The 27,349-nt window shown below is 44.3% G+C and overlaps 1 long non-coding RNA gene across 1 annotated transcript; it reads right to left on the bottom strand.

The window, feature by feature from the left end:
* Positions 1-24,655: 24,655 nt before the first annotated feature.
* On the bottom strand, positions 24,656-25,736 carry LOC133395017 (uncharacterized). The gene is made up of 3 exons (XR_009767131.1): positions 25,640-25,736; positions 25,479-25,573; positions 24,656-25,397 (listed from the first exon to the last, which is right to left on the bottom strand). It is a non-coding gene; the product is annotated as an uncharacterized LOC133395017 (long non-coding RNA).
* Between the last annotated feature and the right edge of the window lie 1,613 nt (positions 25,737-27,349).

The following is a 27,349-nucleotide window of genomic DNA, read 5'->3' as shown; positions in this document are numbered from 1 at the left end:
AGTGTTTGTATGAACCTTGGAGACACCTTGGGACAACGTCGAAAGTAATTCTAGAGTGTTTGTATGAATCTTGGGGACACCTTAAGACAACCTCGGAAGTCATACTAGAGTGTTTGTATGAACCTTGGGGACACCTTGGGACCACCTCTGATGTCATTCTAGAGTCTTTTGATGAACCTTGGGGACACCTTGGAACTCATTGGGACAACCTCGGAAGTCATTCTAGAGTGTTTGTATGAACCTTGGGGACACTTTGGGACAACCTCGGAAGTCATTCTAGAGTGTTTGTATGAACCTTGGGAACACCTTGGGACAACCCCAGAAGTCATTCTACAGTTTTGTATGAACCTTGGGACAAATTGGGATAATTTCGGAAGTCATTCTAAAGTGTTTGTATGAACCTTGGGGACACCTTGGGACAACCTCTGAAGTCATTCTAGATTGCTTGTATGAACCTTGGGGACACCTTGGGAAAACCTCTGAAGTCATTCTAGATTGTTTGTATGAACCTTGGGGACACCTTGGAACACCTTGGGACAACCTCGGAAGTCATTCTAGAGTGTTTGTATGAACCTTGGGGACACCTTGGGACAACCTCGAAAGTCATTCTAAAGTGTTTGTATGAACCTTGGGGACACCTTGGGACAACCTCTGAAGTCATTCTAGATTGCTTGTATGAACCTTGGGGACACCTTGGGAAAACCGCTGAAGTCATTCTAGAGTGTTTGTATGAACCTTGGGGACACCTTGGAACACCTTGGGACAACCTCGGAAGTCATTCTAGAGTGTTTGTATGAACCTTGGGGACACCTTGGGACAACCTCGAAAGTCATTCTAGAATGTTTGTATGAACCTTGGGGACACCTTGGGACAAGCTAGGAAGTCATTCTAGAGTGTTTGTATGAACCTTGGGCACATCTGGGACAACCTCGGAAGTCATTCTAGAGTGTTTGTATGAACCTTGGGAACACCTTGGGACAACCCCAGAAGTCATTCTACAGTTTTGTATGAACCATGGGACAACTTGGGATAACTTCGGAAGTCATTCTAAAGTGTTTGTATGAACCTTGGGGACACCTTTGGACAACCGCTGAAGTCATTCTAGCGTATTTCTATGAACCTTGAGGACACCTTGAGACAACCTCGGAAGTCATTCTAACGTGTTTGTATGAACCTTGGGCACACCTCAGAACAACCTCTGAAGTCATTCTAGAGTGTTTGTATGAACCTTGGGGACACCTCGGGACAACCTCGGAAGTCATTCTAGAGTGTTTGTATGAACCTTGGGGACACCTTAGAACACCTTGGGACAACCTCGGAAGTCATTCTAGAGTGTTTGTATGAACCTTGGGGACACTTTGGGACAACCTCGGAAGTCATTCTAGAGTGTTTGTATGAACCTTTGGAACACCTTGGAACAACCCCAGAAGTCATTCTACAGTTTTTGTAAGAACCTTGGGACAATTTGGGATAACTTCGGAAGTCATTCTAGAGTGTTTGTATGAACCTTGGGAAAACCTCTAAAGTCATTCTAGATTGCTTGTATGAACCTTGGGGACACCTTGAGAAAACCTCTGAAGTCATTCTAGAGTGTTTGTATCAACCTTGGGGACACCTTGGAACACCTTGGGACAACCTCGGAAGTCATTCTAGAGTGTTTGTATGAACCTTGGGGACACCTTGGGACAACATCGAAAGTCATTCTAAAGTGTTTGTATGAACCTTGGGGACACCTTGGGACAACCTCGAAAGTCATTCTTGAGTGTTTGTATGAACCTTGGGGACACTTTGGGACAACCTCTGAAGTTATTCTAACGTGTTTGTATGAACCTTGGGGACACCTTGGAACACCTTGGGACAGCCTCGGAAGTCATTCTAGAGTGTTTGTATGAACCTTGGGGACACCTTGGGACAACCTCGAAAGTCATTCTAGAATGTTTGTATGAACCTTGGGGACACCTTGGGACAAGCTAGGAAGTCATTCTAGAGTGTTTGTATGAACCTTGGGCACATCTGGGACAACCTCGGAAGTCATTCTAGAGTGTTTGTATGAACCTTGGGAACACCTTTGGACAACCGCGGAAGTCATTCTAGAGTGTTTGTATGAACCTTGGGGACACCTTGGGACAACCTAGGAAGTCATTCTAGAGTGTTTGTATGAACCTTGGGCACATCTGGGACAACTTCGGAAGTCATTATAGAGAATTTGTATGAGCCTTGGGGACACCTCATGACAACCTCGGAAGTCATTCTAGAGTGTTTGTATGAACCTTGGGGACACCTTGGGACAACCTCTGAAGTCATTCTAGCGTATTTCTATGAACCTTGAGGATACCTTGGGACAACGTCGGAAGTCATTCTAACGTGTTTGTATGAACCTTGGGGACACCTTGGAACACCTTGGGACAACCTCGAAAGTCATTCTAGAGTGTTTGTATGAACCTTGGGGACACCTTGGGACATCCTTGAACGTCATTCTAGAGTGTTTGTATGAACCTTGGGGACACCTCAGGACAACCTCGGAAGTCATTCTAGAGTGTTTGTATGAACCTTGGGGACACCTTGGGACAACCTCTGAAGTCATTCTAGCGTATTTCTATGAACCTTGAGGACACCTTGGGACAACCTCGGAAGTCATTCTAACGTGTTTGTATGAACCTTGGGCACACCTTGGGACAACCTCGAAAGTCATTCTAGAGTGTTTGTGTGAACCTTGGGGACACCTTGGGACAACCTCTGAAGTCATTCTAGAGTGTTTGTATGAACCTTGGGCACACCTCGGGACAACCTCGGAAGTCATTCTAGAGTGTTTGTATGAACCTTGGGAACACCTTGGAACAACCCCAGAAGTCATTCTACAGTTTTTGTATGAACCTTGGGACAAATTGGGATAATTTCGGAAGTCATTCTAAAGTGTTTGTATGAACCTTGGGGACACCTTGGGACAACCTCGGAAGTCATTCTAGAGTGTTTGTATGAACCTTGGGGAAACCTTGGAACACCGTGGGACAACCTCTGAAGTCATGCTAGAATGTTTGTATGAACCTTGGGGACAACTCGGGACAACCTCGGAAGTCATTCTAGAGTGTTTGTATGAACCTTGGGGACACCTTAGAACACCTTGGGACAACCTCGGAAGTCATTCTAGAGTGTTTGTATGAACCTTGGGAACACCTTGGGGCAACCTCGGAAGTCATTCTAGAGTGTTTTTATGAACCTTGGGGACACCTTGCGACAACCTCTGAAGGAATTCTAGAGTGTTTGTATCAACCTTGGGGACACCTTGGGACAACCTCTGAAGTCATTCTAGATTGCTTGTATGAACCTTGGGGACACGTTGGAACACCTTGGGACAACCTCGGAAGTCATTCTAGAGTGTTTGTATGAACCTTGGGGACACCTTGGGACAACCTCGGAAGTCATTCTAGAGTGTTTGTATGAACCTTAGAACAACTTTCGATAACTTCGGAAGACATTATAGGGTATTTTTATGAACCTTGGGGACACCTTGGGACAACCTCGGAAGTCATTCTAAATTGCTTGTATGAACCTTGGGGACACCTTGGAACACCTTGGGACAACCTCGGAAGTCATTCTAGAGTGTTTGTATGAACCTTGGGGACACCTTGGGACAACCTCGGAAGTCATTCTAGAGTGTTTGTATGAACCTTAGAACAACTTTCGATAACTTCGGAAGACATTATAGGGTGTGTTTATGAACCTTGGGGACACCTTGGGACAACCTCTGAAGTCATTCTAGATTGCTTGTATGAACCTTGGGGACACGTTGGAACACCTTGGGACAACCTCGGAAGTCAGTCTAGAGTGTTTGTATGAACCTTGGGAACACCTTGGGACAACCTCGGAAGCCATTCTAGAGTGTTTGTATGATCCTTGGGACACCTTGAGATAACCTCGGAAGTCATTCTAGAGTGTTTTTATGAACCTTGGGGACACCTTGCGACAACCTCTGAAGTCATTCTAGAGTGTTTGTATCAACCTTGGGGACACCTTGGGATAACCTCGGAAGTCATTCTAGATTGCTTGTATGAACCTTGAGGACACCTTGGAACACCTTGGGACAACCTCGGAAGTCATTCTAGAGTGTTTGTATGAACCTTGGGAACACCTTGGGACAACCTCGGAAGTCATTCTAGAGTGTTTGTATGAACCTTAGAACAACTTTCGATAACTTCGGAAGACATTATAGGGTGTTTTTATGAACCTTGGGGACACCTTGGGACAACCTCGGAAGTCATTCTAAATTGCTTGTATGAACCTTGGGGACACCTTGGAACACCTTGGGACAACCTCGGAAGTCATTCTAGAGTGTTTGTATGAACCTTGGGGACACCTTGGGACAACCTCGGAAGTCATTCTAGAGTGTTTGTATGAACCTTGGGGACACCTTGGGACAACTTCGAAAGTCATTCTAGAGTATTGTATGAACCTTGGGACACCTTGGAACAACCTCAGAAGTCATTCTAGAGTGTTTGTATGAACCTTGGGGACACCTTGGGACAAACTCGAAAGTCATTCTAGAGTGTTTGTATGAACCTTGGGTACATCTGGGACAACTTTGGAAGTCATTCTAGAGTGTTTGTATGAACCTTGGGAACACCTTGGGACCACCTCTGATGTCATTCTAGAGTGTTTTGATGAACCTTTGGGACCTTGGGACAACCTCTGAAGTCATTCTAGAGTGTTTGTATGAACCTTGGGGACACCTTGGGACAACCTCTGATGTCATTCTAGCGTATTTATATAAACCTTGAGGACACCTTGAGACAACCTCGGAAGTCATTCTAACGTGTTTGTATGAACTTTGGGCACATGAACTATGAACACCTCAGGACAACCTCTGAAGTCATTCTAGAGTGTTTGTATGAACCTTGGGGACAACTCGGGACAACCTCGGAAGTCATTCTAGAGTGTTTGTATGAACCTTGGGGACATCTTAGAACACCTTGGAACAACCTCGGAAGTCATTCTATAGAGTTTGTATGAACCTTGGTGACACCTTGGGGCAACCTCGAAAGTCATTCTAGAGTGTTTGTATGAACCTTGGGGACACCTCAGGACAACCTCGGAATTCATTATAGAGTGCTTTTATGAACTTTTGGGACATCTTGGGACAACCTCGGAAGTCATTCGAGAGTGCTTGTATGAACCTTGGGGACACCTTGGGACACCTTGGGACAACCTCGGAAGTCATTCTTGAGTGTTTGTATGAACCTTGGGCACACCTTGGGACAACCTCGGAAGTCATTCTAGATTGCTTGTATGAACCTTGGGGACACCTTGGGACACCTTGGGACAACCGCGGAAGTCATTCTAGAGTGTTTGTATGAACCTTGGGCACACCTTGGGACAACCTCGGAAGTCATTCTAGAGTGTTTGTATCAACCTTGGGGACACCTTGGAACAACCTTAGAAGTAATTCTAGAGAGTTTGTATGAACCTTGGGGACACCTTTGAACAACCTCAGAAGTCATTCTAGATTGCTTGTATGAACCTTGGAGACACCTTGGGACAACCTCTGAAGTCATTCTAGCGTATTTCTATGAACCTTGAGGACACCTTGGGACAACCGCGGAAGTCATTCTAGAGTGTTTGTATGAACCTTGGGGACACCTCAGGACAACCTCGGAATTCATTATAGAGTGCTTTTATGAACTTTTGGGACATCTTGGGACAACCTCGGAAGTCATTCGAGAGTGCTTGTATGAACCTTGGGGACACCTTGGGACACCTTGGGACAACCTCGGAAGTCATTCTAGAGTGTTTGTATGAACCTTGGGGACACCTTGGGTCAACCTCTAAAGTCATTCTAGAGTATTTGTATGAACCTTGGGGTTACCTTAGAACACCTTGGGACAACCTCGGAAGTCATTCTAGAGTGTTTGTATGAACCTTGGGAACACCTTGGGGCAACCTCGGAAGTCATTCTAGAGTGTTTGTATGAACCTTGGAGAAACCTCAGGACAACCTCGAAATTAATTCTAGAGTGTTTGTATGAACCTTGGGGACACCTTTGGACAACCTCGGAATTCATTCTAGAGTGTTTGTATCAACCTTGGGGAGACCTTGGGACATCCTCGAAAGTCATTCTATATCGTTTGTATCAACTTTGCGGACACCTGGGGACAACCTCTGAAGTCATTTTAGATAGCTTGTATGAACCTTGAGGACACCTTGGTTTGACACCTTGGGAATGCTTGTATGAACCTTGGGACAACCTCGGAAGTCATTCTAGAGTGTTTGTATGAACCTTGGGAACACCTTGGGAAAACCTCGGAAGCCATTCTAGAGTGTTTGTATGAACCTTGGGACACCTTGGGACAACCTCGGAAGTCATTCTAGAGTGTTTGTATGAACCTTGGGGACACCTTGCGACAACCTCTGAAGTTATTCTAGATTGCTTGTATGAACCTTGGGGACACCTTGGGACACCTTGGGACAACCTCGGAAGTCATTCTAGAGTGTTTGTATGAACCTTGGGGACACCTTGGGACAACCTCTGAAGTCATTCTAGAGTGTTTGTATCAACTTTTAGTACACCTGGGGATAACCTCTGAAGTCATTTTAGATTGCTTGTATGAACCTTGCGGACACCTTGGTATGACACCTTGGGAATGCTTGTATGAACCTTGGGACAACCTCGGAAGTCTTTTAAGAATGTTTGTATGAACCTTGGGACAATTTGGGATAACTTCGGAAGTCATTCTAGAGTGTTTGTATGAACCTTGGGGACACCTTGGGACAACCTCGAAAGTCATTCTAGAGTGTTTGTATGAACCTTGGGAAAACTTGGGATAACTTCGGAAGTCATTCTAGAGTGTTTGTATGAACCTTGGGGACACCTTGGGACAACCTCGAAAGTCATTCTAGAGTGTTTGTATGAACCTTGGAACACCTTGGGATAACTTCGGAAGTCATTCTAGAGTGTTTGTATCAACCTTGGGGACACCTTGGGACAACCTCTGAAGTCATTCTAGATTGCTTGTATGAACCTTGGGGACATCTTGGGACACCTTGGGACAACCTCGGAAGTCATTCTAGAGTGTTTGTACGAAGCTTGGGACACCTTGGGACAACCTCGGAAGTCATTCTAGAGTGTTTGTATGAACTTTGGGGACACCTTGGGACAACCTCGAAAGTCATTCTAGAGTGTTTGTATGAACCTTGGGCACACCTTGGGACAACCTCGGAAGTCATTCTAGAGTGTTTGTATGAACCTTGGGGATACCTTGGGATAACTTCGGAAGTCATTCTAGAGTGTTTATATCAACCTTGGGCACACCTTGGGACAACCTCGGAAGTCATTCTAGAGTGTTTGTATGAACCTTGAAGACAACTTGGGACACCTTGGGACAACCTCGGAAGTCATTCTAGAGTGTTTGTATGAAGCTTGGGGACACCTTGAGACAACCTCGAAAGTCATTCTAGAGTGTTTGTATGAACTTTGGGACACCTTGGGACAACCTCGGAAGTCATTCTAGAGTGTTTGTATGAACCTTGGGAACACCTTGGGACAACCTCTGAAGTCATTCTAGAGTGTTTGTATGAACCTTGGGCACACCTTGGGACAACCTCGGAAGTCATTCTAGAGTGTTTGTATGAACCTTGGGACACCTTGGGACAACCTCTGAAGTCATTCTAGAGTGTTTGTATGAACCTTGGGCACACCTTGGGACAACCTCGGAAGTCATTCTAGAGTGTTTGTATGAACCTTGGGGACACCTTGGGACAACCTTGGAAGTCATTCTAGAGTGTTTGTATGAACCTTAAGGACAACTTGAACCACCTTGGGACAACCTCGGAAGTCATTCTAGATTGCTTGTATGAACCTTGGGGACACCTTGGGGCAACCTCGGAAATCATTCTAAAGTGTTTGTATAAACCTTGGGCACACCTTGGGACAACCTCCTTGGGACAACCTCGGAAGTCATTCTAGAGTGTTTGTATGAACCTTGGGCACACCTTGGGACAACCTCGGAAGTCATTCTAGAGTGTTTGTATGAACCTTGGGGACCCCATGGGAAAACCTCGAAAGTCATTCTAGAGAGTTTGTATGAACCTTGAGCACACCTTGGGACAACCTCGGAAGTCATTCTAGAGTGTTTGTATGAACCTTGGGGACACTTTTTGACAACCTCGGAAGTCATACTAGAGTGTTTGTATGAGCCTTGGGGACACCTTGGGACAACCTCTGAAGTCATTTTAAATTACTTGTATGAACCTTGGGGACACCTTGGGACACCTTGGGACAACCTCGGAAGTCATTCTAGAGTGTTTGTATGAAGCTTGGGGACACCTTGAGACAACCTCGAAAGTCATTCTAGAGTGTTTGTATGAACTTTGGGACACCTTGGGACAACCTCGGAAGTCATTCTAGAGTGTTTGTATGAACCTTGGGAACACCTTGGGACAACCTCGGAAGTCATTCTAGAGTGTTTGTATGAACCTTGGGGACACCTTGGGACAACCTTGGAAGTCATTCTAGAGTGTTTGTATGAACCTTAAGGACAACTTGAACCACCTTGGGACAACCTCGGAAGTCATTCTAGATTGCTTGTATGAACCTTGGGGACACCTTGGGGCAACCTCGGAAATCATTCTAAAGTGTTTGTATAAACCTTGGGCACACCTTGGGACAACCTCCTTGGGACAACCTCGGAAGTCATTCTAGAGTGTTTGTATGAACCTTGGGCACACCTTGGGACAACCTCGGAAGTCATTCTAGAGTGTTTGTATGAACCTTGGGGACCCCATGGGAAAACCTCGAAAGTCATTCTAGAGAGTTTGTATGAACCTTGAGCACACCTTGGGACAACCTCGGAAGTCATTCTAGAGTGTTTGTATGAACCTTGGGGACACTTTTTGACAACCTCGGAAGTCATACTAGAGTGTTTGTATGAGCCTTGGGGACACCTTGGGACAACCTCTGAAGTCATTTTCGATTGCTGGTATGAACCTTGGGTACACCTTGGGACACCTTGGGACAACCTCGGAAGTCATTCTAGATTGCTTGTATGATCCTTGGGGACACCTTGGTATGACACCTTTGGAATGCATGTATGAACCTTGGGACAACCTCTGAAGTCATTTTAGATTGCTGGTATGAACCTTGGGTACACCTTGGGACAACCTCGGAAGTCATTCTAGAGTGTTTGTATGAACCTTGGGAACACCTTGGGACAACCTCGGAAGTCATTCTAGAGTGTTTGTATGAAGCTTTGGGACACCTTTGAACCACCTCAGAAGTCATTCTAGAGTGTTTGGATCAACCTTGGGCACACCTTGGGACAGCCTCTTAAGTCATTCTAGATTGCTGGTATTAACCTTGGAGACACCTTGGAACAACCTCGGAAGTCATTCTAGATTGTTTGTATGAACCTTGGGGACACTTTTTGACAACCTCGGAAGTCATACTAGAGTGTTTGTATGAGCCTTGGGGACACCTTGGGACAACCTCTGAAGTCATTTTCGATTGTTTGTATGAACCTTGTACACACCTTGGGACACCTTGGGACAACCTCGGAAGTCATTCTAGATTGCTTGTATGATCCTTGGGGACACCTTGGTATGACACCTTTGGAATGCATGTATGAACCTTGGGACAACCTCTGAAGTCATTTTAGATTGCTGGTATGAACCTTGGGTACACCTTGGGACACCTTGGGACAACCTCGGTAGTCATTCTAGAGTGTTTGTATGAAGCTTTGGGACACCTTGGAACAACCTCGGAAGTCATTCTAGATTGCTTGTATGATCCTTGGGGACACCTTGGTATGACACCTTTGGAATGCATGTATGAACCTTGGGACAACCTCTGAAGTCATTTTAGATTGCTGGTATGAACCTTGGGTACACCTTGGGACACCTTGGGACAACCTCGGTAGTCATTCTAGAGTGTTTGTATGAAGCTTTGGGACACCTTTGAACCACCTCAGAAGTCATTCTAGAGTGTTTGGATCAACCTTGGGCACACCTTGGGACAGCCTCTTAAGTCATTCTAGATTGCTGGTATTAACCTTGGAGACACCTTGGAACAACCTCGGAAGTCATTCTAGATTGTTTGTATGAACCTTGGGGACACTTTTTGACAACCTCGGAAGTCATACTAGAGTGTTTGTATGAGCCTTGGGGACACCTTGGGACAACCTCTGAAGTCATTTTCGATTGTTTGTATGAACCTTGTACACACCTTGGGACACCTTGGGACAACCTCGGAAGTCATTCTAGATTGCTTGTATGATCCTTGGGGACACCTTGGTATGACACCTTTGGAATGCATGTATGAACCTTGGGACAACCTCTGAAGTCATTTTAGATTGCTGGTATGAACCTTGGGTACACCTTGGGACACCTTGGGACAACCTCGGTAGTCATTCTAGAGTGTTTGTATGAAGCTTTGGGACACCTTTGAACCACCTCAGAAGTCATTCTAGAGTGTTTGGATCAACCTTGGGCACACCTTGGGACAGCCTCTTAAGTCATTCTAGATTGCTGGTATTAACCTTGGAGACACCTTGGAACAACCTCGGAAGTCATTCTAGATTGTTTGTATGAACCTTGGGGACACTTTTTGACAACCTCGGAAGTCATACTAGAGTGTTTGTATGAGCCTTGGGGACACCTTGGGACAACCTCTGAAGTCATTTTCGATTGTTTGTATGAACCTTGTACACACCTTGGGACACCTTGGGACAACCTCGGAAGTCATTCTAGATTGCTTGTATGATCCTTGGGGACACCTTGGTATGACACCTTTGGAATGCATGTATGAACCTTGGGACAACCTCTGAAGTCATTTTAGATTGCTGGTATGAACCTTGGGTACACCTTGGGACACCTTGGGACAACCTCGGTAGTCATTCTAGAGTGTTTGTATGAAGCTTTGGGACACCTTGGAACAACCTCGGAAGTCATTCTAGAGTGTTTGTATGAACCTTGGGACAGCTTGGTATAACTTCGGAAGTCATTCTAGAGTGTTTGTATCAACCTTGGGCACACCTTGGGACAACCTCTGAAGTCATTCTAGATTGCTGGTATGAACCTTGGGGACACCTTGAGACACCTTGGGACAACCTCAGAAGTCATTCTGGATTGCTTGTATGAACCTTGGGGACACCTTGGGACAACCTCGGAAGTCATTTTAGAATGTTTGTATGAACCTTGGGCACACCTTGGGACAACCTCAGAAGTCATTCTAGAGTGTTTGTATGAACCTTGGGACAACTTAGGATAACTTCGGAAGTCATTCTAGATTGTTTGTATGAACCTTGGGGACCCCATGGGACAACCTCGAAAGTCATTCTAGAGAGTTTGTATGAACCTTGGGCACACCTTGGGACAACCTCGGAAGTCATTCTAGAGTGTTTGTATGAACCTTGGGGACACCTTGGTATGACACCTTGGGAATGCATGTATGAACCTTGGGACAGCCTCGGAAGTCATTCTAGAGTGTTTGTATGAACCTTGGGCACACTTTGGGACAACCTCGGAAGTCATTCTAGAGTGTTTGTATGAACCTTGGGAACACCTTGGAACAACCTTGGAAGTCATTCTAGAGTATTTCTATGAACCTTGGGAACACCTTGGGACAACCGCAGAAGTCGTTCTAAAGTGTTTGTATGAAGCTTGGGCACACCTTGGGACAACCTCGGAAGTCATTCTATACTATTTCAATGAACCTTGGGGACACCTTGGAACAACCTCAGTAGTCATTTTAGATTGTTTGTATGAACCTTGGGCACACCTTGGGAAAACCGCTGAAGTCATTCTAGAGTGTTTGTATGAACCTTGGGGACACCTTGGAACACCTTGGGACAACCTCGGAAGTCATTCTAGAGTGTTTGTATGAACCATGGGACAACTTGGGATAACTTCGTAAGTCATTCTAAAGTGTTTGTATGAACCTTGGGGACACCTTTGGACAACCGCTGAAGTCATTCTAGCGTATTTCTATGAACCTTGAGGACACCTTGAGACAACCTCGGAAGTCATTCTAACGTGTTTGTATGAACCTTGGGCACACCTCAGAACAACCTCTGAAGTCATTCTAGAGTGTTTGTATGAACCTTGGGGACAACTCGGGACAACCTCGGAAGTCATTCTAGAGTGTTTGTATGAACCTTGGGGACACCTTAGAACACCTTGGGACAACCTCGGAAGTCATTCTAGAGTGTTTGTATGAACCTTGGGGACACTTTGGGACAACCTCGGAAGTCATTCTAGAGTGTTTGTATGAACCTTGGGAACACATTGGAACAACCCCAGAAGTCATTCTACAGTTTTTGTAAGAACCTTGGGACAATTTGGGATAACTTCGGAAGTCATTCTAGAGTGTTTGTATGAACCTTGGGAAAACCTCTAAAGTCATTCTAGATTGCTTGTATGAACCTTGGGGACACCTTGAGAAAACCTCTGAAGTCATTCTAGAGTGTTTGTATGAACCTTGGGGACACCTTGGAACACCTTGGGACAACCTCGGAAGTCATTCTAGAGTGTTTGTATGAACCTTGGGGACACCTTGGGACAACATCGAAAGTCATTCTAAAGTGTTTGTATGAACCTTGGGGACACCTTGGGACAACCTCGAAAGTCATTCTAGATTGCTTGTATAAACCTTGGGGACACCTTGGGACAACCTCGTAAGTCATTCTAGGGAGTTTGTATGAACCTTGGGGACACCTAGGAACACCTTGGGACAACCTCGGAAGTCATTCTAGAGTGTTTGTATGAACCATAGGACAACTTGGGATTACTTCGGAAGCCATTCTAGAGTGTTTGTATGAACCTTGGGGAGACCTTGGGACAACCTCGAAAGTCATTCTTGAGTGTTTGTATGAACCTTGGGGACACTTTGGGACAACCTCTGAAGTCATTCTAACGTGTTTGTATGAACCTTGGGGACACCTTGGAACACCTTGGGACAGCCTCGGAAGTCATTCTAGAGTGTTTGTATGAACCTTGGGGACACCTTGGGACAACCTCGAAAGTCATTCTAGAGTGTTTGTATGAACCTTGGGGACACCTTGGGACAAGCTAGGAAGTCATTCTAGAGTGTTTGTATGAACCTTGGGCACATCTGGGACAACCTCTGAAGTCATTCTGGATTGCTTGTATGAACCTTGGGGACACCTTGGGACACCTTGGGACAACCTCGAAAGTCATTCTAGAGTATTTGTATGAACCTTGGGGACACCTTGGGACAACCTCGGAAGTCATTCTAGAGTGTTTGTATGAACCTTGGGGAAACTTTGGGACAAACTCGAAAGTCATTCTAGAGTGTTTGTATGAACCTTGGGCACATCTGGGAAAACCTCTGAAGTCATTCTAGAGTGTTTGTATGAACCTTGGGGACAACTCGGGACAACCTCGGAAGTCATTCTAGAGTGTTTGTATGAACCTTGGGGACACCTTAGTACACCTTGGGACAACCTCGGAAGTCATTCTAGAGTGTTTGTATGAACCTTGGTGACACCTTGGGGCAACCTCGGAAGTCATTCTAGAGTGTTTGTATGAACCTTGGAGACACCTCAGGACAACCTCGAAAGTAATTCTAGAGTGTTTGTATGAACCTTGGGGACACCTTAAGACAACCTCGGAAGTCATACTAGAGTGTTTGTATGAACCTTGGGGACACCTTGGGACCAACTCTGATGTCATTCTTGAGTCTTTTGATGAACCTTGGGGACACCTTGGAACTCCTTGGGACAACCACGGAAGTCATTCTAGAGTGTTTGTATGAACCTTGGGGACACTTTGGGACAACCTCGGAAGTCATTCTAGAGTGTTTGTATGACCCTTGGGAACACCTTGGGACAACCTCTGAAGTCATTCTAGATTGTTTGTACGAACCTTGGGGACACCTTGGAACACCTTGGGACAACCTCGAAAGTCATTCTATAGTGTTTGTATGAACCTTGGGGACACCTTGAGACAACCTCGGAAGTCATTCTAGAGTGTTTGTATGAACCTTGGGGACACCTTGGGACAACCTCGGAAGTCATTCTAGAGTGTTTGTATGAACCTTGGGGACACCTTGGGAAAACCTCTGAAGTCATTCTAGATTGTTTGTACGAACCTTGGGGACACCTTGGAACACCTTGGGACAACCTCGAAAGTCATTCTATAGTGTTTGTATGAACCTTGGGGACACCTTGGGACAACCTCGGAAGTCATTCTAGAGTGTTTGTATGAACCTTGGGAACACCTTGGGACAACCTCGGAAGTCATTCTAGAGTGTTTGTTTGAACCTTGGGGACACCTTGGGACAACCTCGGAAGTCATTCTAGAGTGTTTGTATGAACCTTGGGACAACTTGGGACAACCACGGAAGTCGTTCTAGAGTATTTCTATGAACCTTGGGGACACCTTGGGACAACCTCGGAAGTCATTCTAGAGTGTTTGTATGAACCTTGGGAACACCTTGGGACAACCTCGGAAGTCATTCTAGAGTGTTTGTTTGAACCTTGGGGACACCTTGGGACAACCTCGGAAGTCATTCTAGATTGCTTGTATGAGCCTTGGGACAACTTGGGACAACCTCTGAAGTCATTCTAGATTGCTTGTATGAACCTTGGGGACACCTTGGGACACCTTGAGACAACCTCTGAAGTCATTCTAGAGTGTTTGTATGAACCTTGGGGACACCTTGGGACAACCTCGCAAGTCATTCTAGAGTGTTTGTATGAACCTTGGGGACACCTTGGGACAACCTCGGAAGTCATTCTAGAGTGTTTGTATGAACCTTGGGGAAACCTTGGGACAAACTCGAAAGTCATTCTAGAGTGTTTCTATGAACCTTGGGCACATCTGGGACAACCTCTGAAGTCATTCTAGAGTGTTTGTATGAACCTTGGGGAAAACTCGGGACAACCTCGGAAGTCATTCTAGAGTGTTTGTATGAACCTTGGGGACACCTTGGAACACCTTGGGACAACCTCGGAAGTCATTCTAGAGTGTTTGTATGAACCTTGGTGACGCCTTGGGACAACCTCGGAAGTCATTCTAGAGTGTTTGTATGAACCTTGGAGACACCTTGGGACAACGTCGAAAGTAATTCTAGAGTGTTTGTATGAATCTTGGGGACACCTTAAGACAACCTCGGAAGTCATACTAGAGTGTTTGTATGAACCTTGGGGACACCTTGGGACCACCTCTGATGTCATTCTAGAGTCTTTTGATGAACCTTGGGGACACCTTGGAACTCATTGGGACAACCTCGGAAGTCATTCTAGAGTGTTTGTATGAACCTTGGGGACACTTTGGGACAACCTCGGAAGTCATTCTAGAGTGTTTGTATGAACCTTGGGAACACCTTGGGACAACCCCAGAAGTCATTCTACAGTTTTGTATGAACCTTGGGACAAATTGGGATAATTTCGGAAGTCATTCTCAAGTGTTTGTATGAACCTTGGGGACACCTTGGGACAACCTCTGAAGTCATTCTAGATTGCTTGTATGAACCTTGGGGACACCTTGGGAAAACCTCTGAAGTCATTCTAGATTGTTTGTATGAACCTTGGGGACACCTTGGAACACCTTGGGACAACCTCGGAAGTCATTCTAGAGTGTTTGTATGAACCTTGGGGACACCTTGGGAGAACCTCGAAAGTCATTCTAAAGTGTTTGTATGAACCTTGGGGACACCTTGGGACAACCTCTGAAGTCATTCTAGATTGCTTGTATGAACCTTGGGGACACCTTGGGAAAACCGCTGAAGTCATTCTAGAGTGTTTGTATGAACCTTGGGGACACCTTGGAACACCTTGGGACAACCTCGAAAGTCATTCTAGAGTGTTTGTATGAACCTTGGGGACACCTTGGGACAACCTCGAAAGTCATTCTAGAATGTTTGTATGAACCTTGGGGACACCTTGGGACAAGCTAGGAAGTCATTCTAGAGTGTTTGTATGAACCTTGGGCACATCTGGGACAACCTCGGAAGTCATTCTAGAGTGTTTGTATGAACCTTGGGAACACCTTGGGACAACCCCAGAAGTCATTCTACAGTTTTGTATGGACCATGAGACAACTTGGGATAACTTCGGAAGTCATTCTAAAGTGTTTGTATGAACCTTGGGGACACCTTTGGACAACCGCTGAAGTCATTCTAGCGTATTTCTATGAACCTTGAGGACACCTTGAGACAACCTCGGAAGTCATTCTAACGTGTTTGTATGAACCTTGGGCACACCTCAGAACAACCTCTGAAGTCATTCTAGAGTGTTTGTATGAACCTTGGGGACTCCTCGGGACAACCTCGGAAGTCATTCTAGAGTGTTTGTATGAACCTTGGGGACACCTTAGAACACCTTGGGACAACCTCGGAAGTCATTCTAGAGTGTTTGTATGAACCTTGGGGACACTTTGGGACAACCTCGGAAGTCATTCTAGAGTGTTTGTATGAACCTTTGGAACACCTTGGAACAACCCCAGAAGTCATTCTACAGTTTTTGTAAGAACCTTGGGACAATTTGGGATAACTTCGGAAGTCATTCTAGAGTGTTTGTATGAACCTTGGGAAAACCTCTAAAGTCATTCTAGATTGCTTGTATGAACCTTGGGGACACCTTGAGAAAACCTCTGAAGTCATTCTAGAGTGTTTGTATCAACCTTGGGGACACCTTGGAACACCTTGGGACAACCTCGGAAGTCATTCTAGAGTGTTTGTATGAACCTTGGGGACACCTTGGGACAACATCGAAAGTCATTCTAAAGTGTTTGTATGAACCTTGGGGACACCTTGGGACAACCTCGAAAGTCATTCTTGAGTGTTTGTATGAACCTTGGGGACACTTTGGGACAACCTCTGAAGTTATTCTAACGTGTTTGTATGAACCTTGGGGACACCTTGGAACACCTTGGGACAGCCTCGGAAGTCATTCTAGAGTGTTTGTATGAACCTTGGGGACACCTTGGGACAACCTCGAAAGTCATTCTAGAATGTTTGTATGAACCTTGGGGACACCTTGGGACAAGCTAGGAAGTCATTCTAGAGTGTTTGTATGAACCTTGGGCACATCTGGGACAACCTCGGAAGTCATTCTAGAGTGTTTGTATGAACCTTGGGAACACCTTTGGACAACCGCGGAAGTCATTCTAGAGTGTTTGTATGAACCTTGGGGACACCTTGGGACAACCTAGGAAGTCATTCTAGAGTGTTTGTATGAACCTTGGGCACATCTGGGACAACTTCGGAAGTCATTATAGAGAATTTGTATGAGCCTTGGGGACACCTCATGACAACCTCGGAAGTCATTCTAGAGTGTTTGTATGAACCTTGGGGACACCTTGGGACAACCTCTGAAGTCATTCTAGCGTATTTCTATGAACCTTGAGGATACCTTGGGACAACGTCGGAAGTCATTCTAACGTGTTTGTATGAACCTTGGGGACACCTTGGAACACCTTGGGACAACCTCGAAAGTCATTCTAGAGTGTTTGTATGAACCTTGGGGACACCTTGGGACATCCTTGAAAGTCATTCTAGAGTGTTTGTGTGAACCTTGGGGACACCTTGGGACAACCTCTGAAGTCATTCTAGAGTGTTTGTATGAACCTTGGGCACACCTCGGGACAACCTCGGAAGTCATTCTAGAGTGTTTGTATGAACCTTGGGAACACCTTGGAACAACCCCAGAAGTCATTCTACAGTTTTTGTATGAACCTTGGGACAAATTGGGATAATTTCGGAAGTCATTCTAAAGTGTTTGTATGAACCTTGGGGACACCTTGGGACAACCTCGGAAGTCATTCTAGAGTGTTTGTATGAACCTTGGGGAAACCTTGGAACACCGTGGGACAACCTCTGAAGTCATGCTAGAATGTTTGTATGAACCTTGGGGACAACTCGGGACAACCTCGGAAGTCATTCTAGAGTGTTTGTATGAACCTTGGGGACACCTTAGAACACCTTGGGACAACCTCGGAAGTCATTCTAGAGTGTTTGTATGAACCTTGGGAACACCTTGGGGCAACCTCGGAAGTCATTCTAGAGTGTTTTTATGAACCTTGGGGACACCTTGCGACAACCTCTGAAGGCATTCTAGAGTGTTTGTATCAACCTTGGGGACACCTTGGGACAACCTCTGAAGTCATTCTAGATTGCTTGTATGAACCTTGGGGACACGTTGGAACACCTTGGGACAACCTCGGAAGTCATTCTAGAGTGTTTGTATGAACCTTGGGGACACCTTGGGACAACCTCGGAAGTCATTCTAGAGTGTTTGTATGAACCTTAGAACAACTTTCGATAACTTCGGAAGACATTATAGGGTGTTTTTATGAACCTTGGGGACACCTTGGGACAACCTCGGAAGTCATTCTAAATTGCTTGTATGAACCTTGGGGACACCTTGGAACACCTTGGGACAACCTCGGAAGTCATTCTAGAGTGTTTGTATGAACCTTGGGGACACCTTGGGACAACCTCGGAAGTCATTCTAGAGTGTTTGTATGAACCTTAGAACAACTTTCGATAACTTCGGAAGACATTATAGGGTGTTTTTATGAACCTTGGGGACACCTTGGGACAACCTCTGAAGTCATTCTAGATTGCTTGTATGAACCTTGGGGACACGTTGGAACACCTTAGGACAACCTCGGAAGTCAGTCTAGAGTGTTTGTATGAACCTTGGGAACACCTTGGGACAACCTCGGAAGCCATTCTAGAGTGTTTGTATGATCCTTGGGACACCTTGAGACAACCTCGGAAGTCATTCTAGAGTGTTTTTATGAACCTTGGGGACACCTTGCGACAACCTCTGAAGTCATTCTAGAGTGTTTGTATCAACCTTGGGGACACCTTGGGATAACCTCGGAAGTCATTCTAGATTGCTTGTATGAACCTTGAGGACACCTTGGAACACCTTGGGACAACCTCGGAAGTCATTCTTGAGTGTTTGTATGAACCTTGGGAACACCTTGGGACAACCTCGGAAGTCATTCTAGAGTGTTTGTATGAACCTTAGAACAACTTTCGATAACTTCGGAAGACATTATAGGGTGTTTTTATGAACCTTGGGGACACCTTGGGACAACCTCGGAAGTCATTCTAAATTGCTTGTATGAACCTTGGGGACACCTTGGAACACCTTGGGACAACCTCGGAAGTCATTCTAGAGTGTTTGTATGAACCTTGGGGACACCTTGGGACAACCTCGGAAGTCATTCTAGAGTGTTTGTATGAACCTTGGGGACACCTTGGGACAACTTCGAAAGTCATTCTAGAGTATTGTATGAACCTTGGGACACCTTGGAACAACCTCAGAAGTCATTCTAGAGTGTTTGTATGAACCTTGGGGACACCTTGGGACAAACTCGAAAGTCATTCTAGAGTGTTTGTATGAACCTTGGGCACATCTGGGACAACTTTGGAAGTCATTCTAGAGTGTTTGTATGAACCTTGGGAACACCTTGGGACCACCTCTGATGTCATTCTAGAGTGTTTTGATGAACCTTTGGGACCTTGGGACAACCTCTGAAGTCATTCTAGAGTGTTTGTATGAACCTTGGGGACACCTTGGGACAACCTCTGATGTCATTCTAGCGTATTTATATAAACCTTGAGGACACCTTGAGACAACCTCGGAAGTCATTCTAACGTGTTTGTATGAACTTTGGGCACATGAACTATGAACACCTCAGGACAACCTCTGAAGTCATTCTAGAGTGTTTGTATGAACCTTGGGGACAACTCGGGACAACCTCGGAAGTCATTCTAGAGTGTTTGTATGAACCTTGGGGACATCTTAGAACACCTTGGGACAACCTCGGAAGTCATTCTATAGAGTTTGTATGAACCTTGGTGACACCTTGGGGCAACCTCGAAAGTCATTCTAGAGTGTTTGTATGAACCTTGGGGACACCTCAGGACAACCTCGGAATTCATTATAGAGTGTTTTTATGAACTTTTGGGACATCTTGGGACAACCTCGGAAGTCATTCGAGAGTGCTTGTATGAACCTTGGGGACACCTTGGGACACCTTGGGACAACCTCGGAAGTCATTCTTGAGTGTTTGTATGAACCTTGGGCACACCTTGGGACAACCTCGGAAGTCATTCTAGATTGCTTGTATGAACCTTGGGGACACCTTGGGACACCTTGGGACAACCGCGGAAGTCATTCTAGAGTGTTTGTATGAACCTTGGGCACACCTTGGGACAACCTCGGAAGTCATTCTAGAGTGTTTGTATCAACCTTGGGGACACCTTGGAACAACCTTAGAAGTAATTCTAGAGAGTTTGTATGAACCTTGGGGACACCTTTGAACAACCTCAGAAGTCATTCTAGATTGCTTGTATGAACCTTGGAGACACCTTGGGACAACCTCTGAAGTCATTCTAGCGTATTTCTATGAACCTTGAGGACACCTTGGGACAACCGCGGAAGTCATTCTAACGTGTTTGTATGAACCTTGGGCACACTTCAGGACAACCTCTGAAGTCATTCTAGAGTGTTTGTATGAACCTTGGGGACACCTTGGGTCAACCTCTAAAGTCATTCTAGAGTATTTGTATGAACCTTGGGGTTACCTTAGAACACCTTGGGACAAACTCGGAAGTCATTCTAGAGTGTTTGTATGAACCTTGGGAACACCTTGGGGCAACCTCGGAAGTCATTCTAGAGTGTTTGTATGAACCTTGGAGAAACCTCAGGACAACCTCGAAATTAATTCAAGAGTGTTTGTATGAACCTTGGGGACACCTTTGGACAACCTCGGAATTCATTCTAGAGTGTTTGTATCAACCTTGGGGAGACCTTGGGACATCCTCGAAAGTCATTCTATATCGTTTGTATCAACTTTGCGGACACCTGGGGACAACCTCTGAAGTCATTTTAGATAGCTTGTATGAACCTTGAGGACACCTTGGTATGACACCTTGGGAATGCTTGTATGAACCTTGGGACAACCTCGGAAGTCATTCTAGAGTGTTTGTATGAACCTTGGGAACACCTTGGGAAAACCTCGGAAGCCATTCTAGAGTGTTTGTATGAACCTTGGGACACCTTGGGACAACCTCGGAAGTCATTCTAGAGTGTTTGTATGAACCTTGGGGACACCTTGCGACAACCTCTGAAGTTATTCTAGATTGCTTGTATGAACCTTGGGGACACCTTGGGACACCTTGGGACAACCTCGGAAGTCATTCTAGAGTGTTTGTATGAACCTTGGGGACACCTTGGGACAACCTCGAAAGTCATTCTAGAGTGTTTGTATGAACCTTGGGAAAACTTGGGATAACTTCGGAAGTCATTCTAGAGTGTTTGTATGAACCTTGGGGACACCTTGGGACAACCTCGAAAGTCATTCTAGAGTGTTTGTATGAACCTTGGAACACCTTGGGATAACTTCGGAAGTCATTCTAGAGTGTTTGTATCAACCTTGGGGACACCTTGGGACAACCTCTGAAGTCATTCTAGATTGCTTGTATGAACCTTGGGGACATCTTGGGACACCTTGGGACAACCTCGGAAGTCATTCTAGAGTGTTTGTACGAAGCTTGGGACACCTTGGGACAACCTCGGAAGTCATTCTAGAGTGTTTGTATGAACTTTGGGGACACCTTGGGACAACCTCGAAAGTCATTCTAGAGTGTTTGTATGAACCTTGGGCACACCTTGGGACAACCTCGGAAGTCATTCTAGAGTGTTTGTATGAACCTTGGGGATACCTTGGGATAACTTCGGAAGTCATTCTAGAGTGTTTATATCAACCTTGGGGACACCTTGGGACAACCTCTGAAGTCATTTTAAATTGCTTGTATGAACCTTGGGGACACCTTGGGACACCTTGGGACAACCTCGGAAGTCATTCTAGAGTGTTTGTATGAAGCTTGGGGACACCTTGAGACAACCTCGAAAGTCATTCTAGAGTGTTTGTATGAACTTTGGGACACCTTGGGACAACCTCGGAAGTCATTCTAGAGTGTTTGTATGAACCTTGGGAACACCTTGGGACAACCTCGGAAGTCATTCTAGAGTGTTTGTATGAACCTTGGGGACACCTTGGGACAACCTTGGAAGTCATTCTAGAGTGTTTGTATGAACCTTAAGGACAACTTGAACCACCTTGGGACAACCTCGGAAGTCATTCTAGATTGCTTGTATGAACCTTGGGGACACCTTGGGGCAACCTCGGAAGTCATTCTAAAGTGTTTGTATAAACCTTGGGCACACCTTGGGACAACCTCCTTGGGACAACCTCGGAAGTCATTCTAGAGTGTTTGTATGAACCTTGGGCACACCTTGGGACAACCTCGGAAGTCATTCTAGAGTGTTTGTATGAACCTTGGGGACCCCATGGGACAACCTCGAAAGTCATTCTAGAGTGTTTGTATGAACCTTGAGCACACCTTGGGACAACCTCGGAAGTCATTCTAGAGTGTTTGTATGAACCTTGGGCACACCTTGGGACAACCTTGGAAGTTTTCTAGAGTGTTTGTATGAACCTTGGGGACACCTTGGGACAACCTCGGAAGTCATTTAAGAATGTTTGTATGAACCTTGGGCACACCTTGGGACAACCTCGGAATTCATTCTAGAGTGTTTGTATGAACCTTGGGGACCCCATGGGAAAACCTCGAAAGTCATTCTAGAGAGTTTGTATGAACCTTGAGCACACCTTGGGACAACCTCGGAAGTCATTCTAGAGTGTTTGTATGAACCTTGGGGACACTTTTTGACAACCTCGGAAGTCATACTAGAGTGTTTGTATGAGCCTTGGGGACACCTTGGGACAACCTCTGAAGTCATTTTCGATTGTTTGTATGAACCTTGTACACACCTTGGGACACCTTGGGACAACCTCGGAAGTCATTCTAGATTGCTTGTATGATCCTTGGGGACACCTTGGTATGACACCTTTGGAATGCATGTATGAACCTTGGGACAACCTCTGAAGTCATTTTAGATTGCTGGTATGAACCTTGGGTACACCTTGGGACACCTTGGGACAACCTCGGTAGTCATTCTAGAGTGTTTGTATGAAGCTTTGGGACACCTTTGAACCACCTCAGAAGTCATTCTAGAGTGTTTGGATCAACCTTGGGCACACCTTGGGACAGCCTCTTAAGTCATTCTAGATTGCTGGTATTAACCTTGGAGACACCTTGGAACAACCTCGGAAGTCATTCTAGATTGTTTGTATGAACCTTGGGGACACCTTGGAACCACCTCGGAAGTCATTCTAGAGTGTTTGTATGAACCTTGGGACAGCTTGGTATAACTTCGGAAGTCATTCTAGAGTGTTTGTATCAACCTTGGGCACACCTTGGGACAACCTCTGAAGTCATTCTAGATTGCTGGTATGAACCTTGGGGACACCTTGAGACACCTTGGGACAACCTCAGAAGTCATTCTGGATTGCTTGTATGAACCTTGGGGACACCTTGGGACAACCTCGGAAGTCATTTTAGAATGTTTGTATGAACCTTGGGCACACCTTGGGACAACCTCAGAAGTCATTCTAGAGTGTTTGTATGAACCTTGGGACAACTTAGGATAACTTCGGAAGTCATTCTAGATTGTTTGTATGAACCTTGGGGACCCCATGGGACAACCTCGAAAGTCATTCTAGAGAGTTTGTATGAACCTTGGGCACACCTTGGGACAACCTCGGAAGTCATTCTAGAGTGTTTGTATGAACCTTGGGGACACCTTGGTATGACACCTTGGGAATGCATGTATGAACCTTGGGACAGCCTCGGAAGTCATTCTAGAGTGTTTGTATGAACCTTGGGCACACTTTGGGACAACCTCGGAAGTCATTCTAGAGTGTTTGTATGAACCTTGGGAACACCTTGGAACAACCTTGGAAGTCATTCTAGAGTATTTCTATGAACCTTGGGAACACCTTGGGACAACCGCAGAAGTCGTTCTAAAGTGTTTGTATGAAGCTTGGGCACACCTTGGGACAACCTCGGAAGTCATTCTATACTATTTCAATGAACCTTGGGGACACCTTGGAACAACCTCAGTAGTCATTTTAGATTGTTTGTATGAACCTTGGGGACACCTTGGAACACCTTGGGACAACCTCGGAAGTCATTCTAGCGTATTTATATGAACCTTGAGGACACCTAGGGACAACCTTGGAAGTCATTCTAGAGTGTTTGTATGAACCTTGGGGACACCTTGAGACAACCTCGGAAGTCATTCTGAAGTGTATGTATGAACCTTGGGACACCTTGGGACAACCTCGGAAGGCATTCTAGAGTGTATGTATGAACCTTGGGACAGCTTGGTATAACTTCGGAAGTCATTCTAGAGTGTTTGTATCAACCTTGGGGACACCTATGGACAACCTCGGAAGTCATTCTAGATTGCTTGTATGAACCTTGGGGACACCTTGGGAGACCTTGGGACAACCTCTGAAGTCATTCTAGAGTGTTTGTATGAACCTTGGGGACACCTTGGGAAAACCTCGGAAGTTTTCTAGAGTGTTTGTATGAGCTTTGGGGACACCTAGGGACAACTTCGGAAGTCATTTTAGAATGTTTGTATGAACCTTGGGAACACTTTGGGACAACCTCGGAAGTCATTCTAGAGTGTTTGTATGAACCTTGGGGACACCTTGGGACAACCTTATAAGTCCCCAAATAGCATTGGAGCGTTACGTTTCGCGATTTTGGTATGGAGGCGTTACTGCTCGCTACCTGCTCATAACACTGCTCGATAGCAGTCCTTAGTGAGCAGGTAGCGTGTAACATTCTATGTAAGCTCAATGAAAGCTCAAAGCTCAAGCGGTACTTAGCGAGTGCTCGAACCACAGTATAACGCTGTGGGTTCTGTATTCGAATGAAAACAAAAACACACACACTTTTTTAAAATTTCGATGCACATTGTCCAGTACAACGATAAAATGTATTTTATTTAGCTATTATTCAATACTTACATGCCCCAATACATGGTTTTACACGTTTAAATACGATTTCAACCATCACTTTGGATGGTATCAACGGATGCCGACGGCGTCGTTGTCTCTGCGTCAGGCACATTTATTGTTACCGCTTCTAATGCTCGGGTAAATCTTTAGTTAGCTGTATCACAACGATTAAACGCACTAATTGTACCACTTGCAAAGCGATACAAATAAAGTAAAACACATAATACACCGTACAGCACACTTCTTAACAACACTTGCACATAAAAACCACTTGTCGATGCGGTGATCCAATGTCCTGTTTGCAGTGGAAAAATAACAAGGAAAGATTAGAATGCTTTCATATGTGATATTATTTTATAATACTTTCCTTTCCATGCTATTTTGTGGTGTATGGCAACGTTGGTTTGCTTGAAGATACACAACGACCGGTGTGTTGGTCCAGTTGAGAATGAGCCGATCACGATCACAGCCGGCTTTAGTGATTGATGTAGAAACTGTAACAAAGATCAATATCATTAAATTTGCATTATTTTTGCAATTCATTGTGATTTATAAAGTAAAACATTTCATCTTACCGGCGTCGTATTCCGTCGGCATACACACACACACACAGCTGCTCAATCATACTCGGACGAATGTTGCCAAATTTCGGGATGAAATGATGTTCTTCCTGTGAAATAATTTGTTCAAGCATTAAAAGATAGTTTATTTACTGAAATATGCACAGAACACTTACCTTTTCCCGAGTTTTCACATAAAATTTCACGATTATTCTGCACACAATCTTTACGGGCGGTTGCCCGTGTTTGTTTACATTTCTAACTTGACAGATATGCGAGCTGTCATGTAACGAAGTAAAATACATTCAAACCTCGCCAATTGCAAGTCTGCTTTTTCAATTGAATACAAAAAAATCCGAGTTGGTCATATAAATATGAGAAAAAGTCAGTTAATCTACATATAAAATAATAAACATGAAAAAATACGCAGACATTAGTCGTGTTGCATCAAAAATGTCTTTTTAATAAACAAAATCTATCTTTTTTTGTAGACATATGATATAAATGCAATTGGCGAGTTCAAATTGTATCATATACATTGTTATTTTTAAAGCGGTTTAAATTAAAACAATAAGTGTTTTTTTAATAATCAGAAAAATAATTATAAACATAATAATGATTAAAATGTATTATATTACATTAACGTACAATGATAACCTAACTAGTAAGCATGTACATGCACGTGTGTAATAAATTAATACATTTTTTTATCCCTATATGAGTGTAATTAAGTAAAACAGACAATTTATTCTGTTCATTTGTCAATTCATCAAGAGAATGTTTTTTTTAAATAAATATGTAAGTTTGTTTAAAAAACATGTTAAAAACATTCAAAAAAAGTAACATGTACATAAATATATATTTGAATAAATATATACATCGCTTACTATAACTATATGGACGGATATATATATATATATATATATATATATATATATATATATATATATATATATATATATATATATATATATATATATATATATATATATATATATATATATTTATATTATATATTATATATATATATTATGTGGTACATACATTATATATTATATATTATATATATTATATATAAGTTGTTAATATCATTTTTTTTTATATTATACCATGTTATACCGATGCCAGAAACCTTTAATTTTTTCATTAAATTTTAGTTCAAGTTTCTGTTAATTTTGTTTTTAACATATGTGATCCGAATCGTAATGAATTATCCATCACTCATCTTATCCAAATTCAGTTAGACCATTTCGCTTTGCTTTGAATGCTAAGTCAGAATGTATGGGGTGCGCGGTACGGGTAAGAAGAACATAGGGGTGGGGGTACAAATAAACGCATCACAACACCAATGTTTGGGTGAGACGGTGATGGTGTGAAACGCTTCTTGCTTCAAGCTCTTGCGGTAACAGCGTTAAAGGCAACAACAACAACAGAGAATAACGCATCGCGTAGAAACAAACACACCGTTCGTGGGTATGTCAGGGGGGGTAACAACGGGAAAAGCTCAATTCTCTCTCAGCGATGCCGCTTCGGTCATTCTAGAGTGTTTGTATGAACCTTGGGGACACCTTGAGACAACCCCAGAAGTCATTCTAGAGTTTTGTATGAACCTTAGGCAAATCTGGGACAACTTCGGAAGTCATTCTAAAGTGTTTGTATGAACCTTGGGAACACCTTGGGACAACCGCGGAAGTCATTCTAGAGTGTTTGTATGAACCTTGGGCACACCTTGGGACAACCTCGGAAGTCATTCTGGAGTGTTTGTATGAACCTTGGGCACACTTCAGGACAACCTCTGAAGTCATTCTAGATTGCTTGTATGAACCTTGGGGACACCTTGGAAAAACCTCTGAAGTCATTCTAGAGTGTTTGTATGAACCTATGGG

This window comes from Anopheles gambiae, unplaced genomic scaffold, assembly GCF_943734735.2.
Source record: "Anopheles gambiae unplaced genomic scaffold, idAnoGambNW_F1_1 scaffold_12, whole genome shotgun sequence".
Classification (NCBI taxonomy): Eukaryota; Metazoa; Arthropoda; class Insecta; order Diptera; family Culicidae; genus Anopheles; species Anopheles gambiae.
This window is presented reverse-complemented; position numbering and strand designations above follow the sequence as displayed.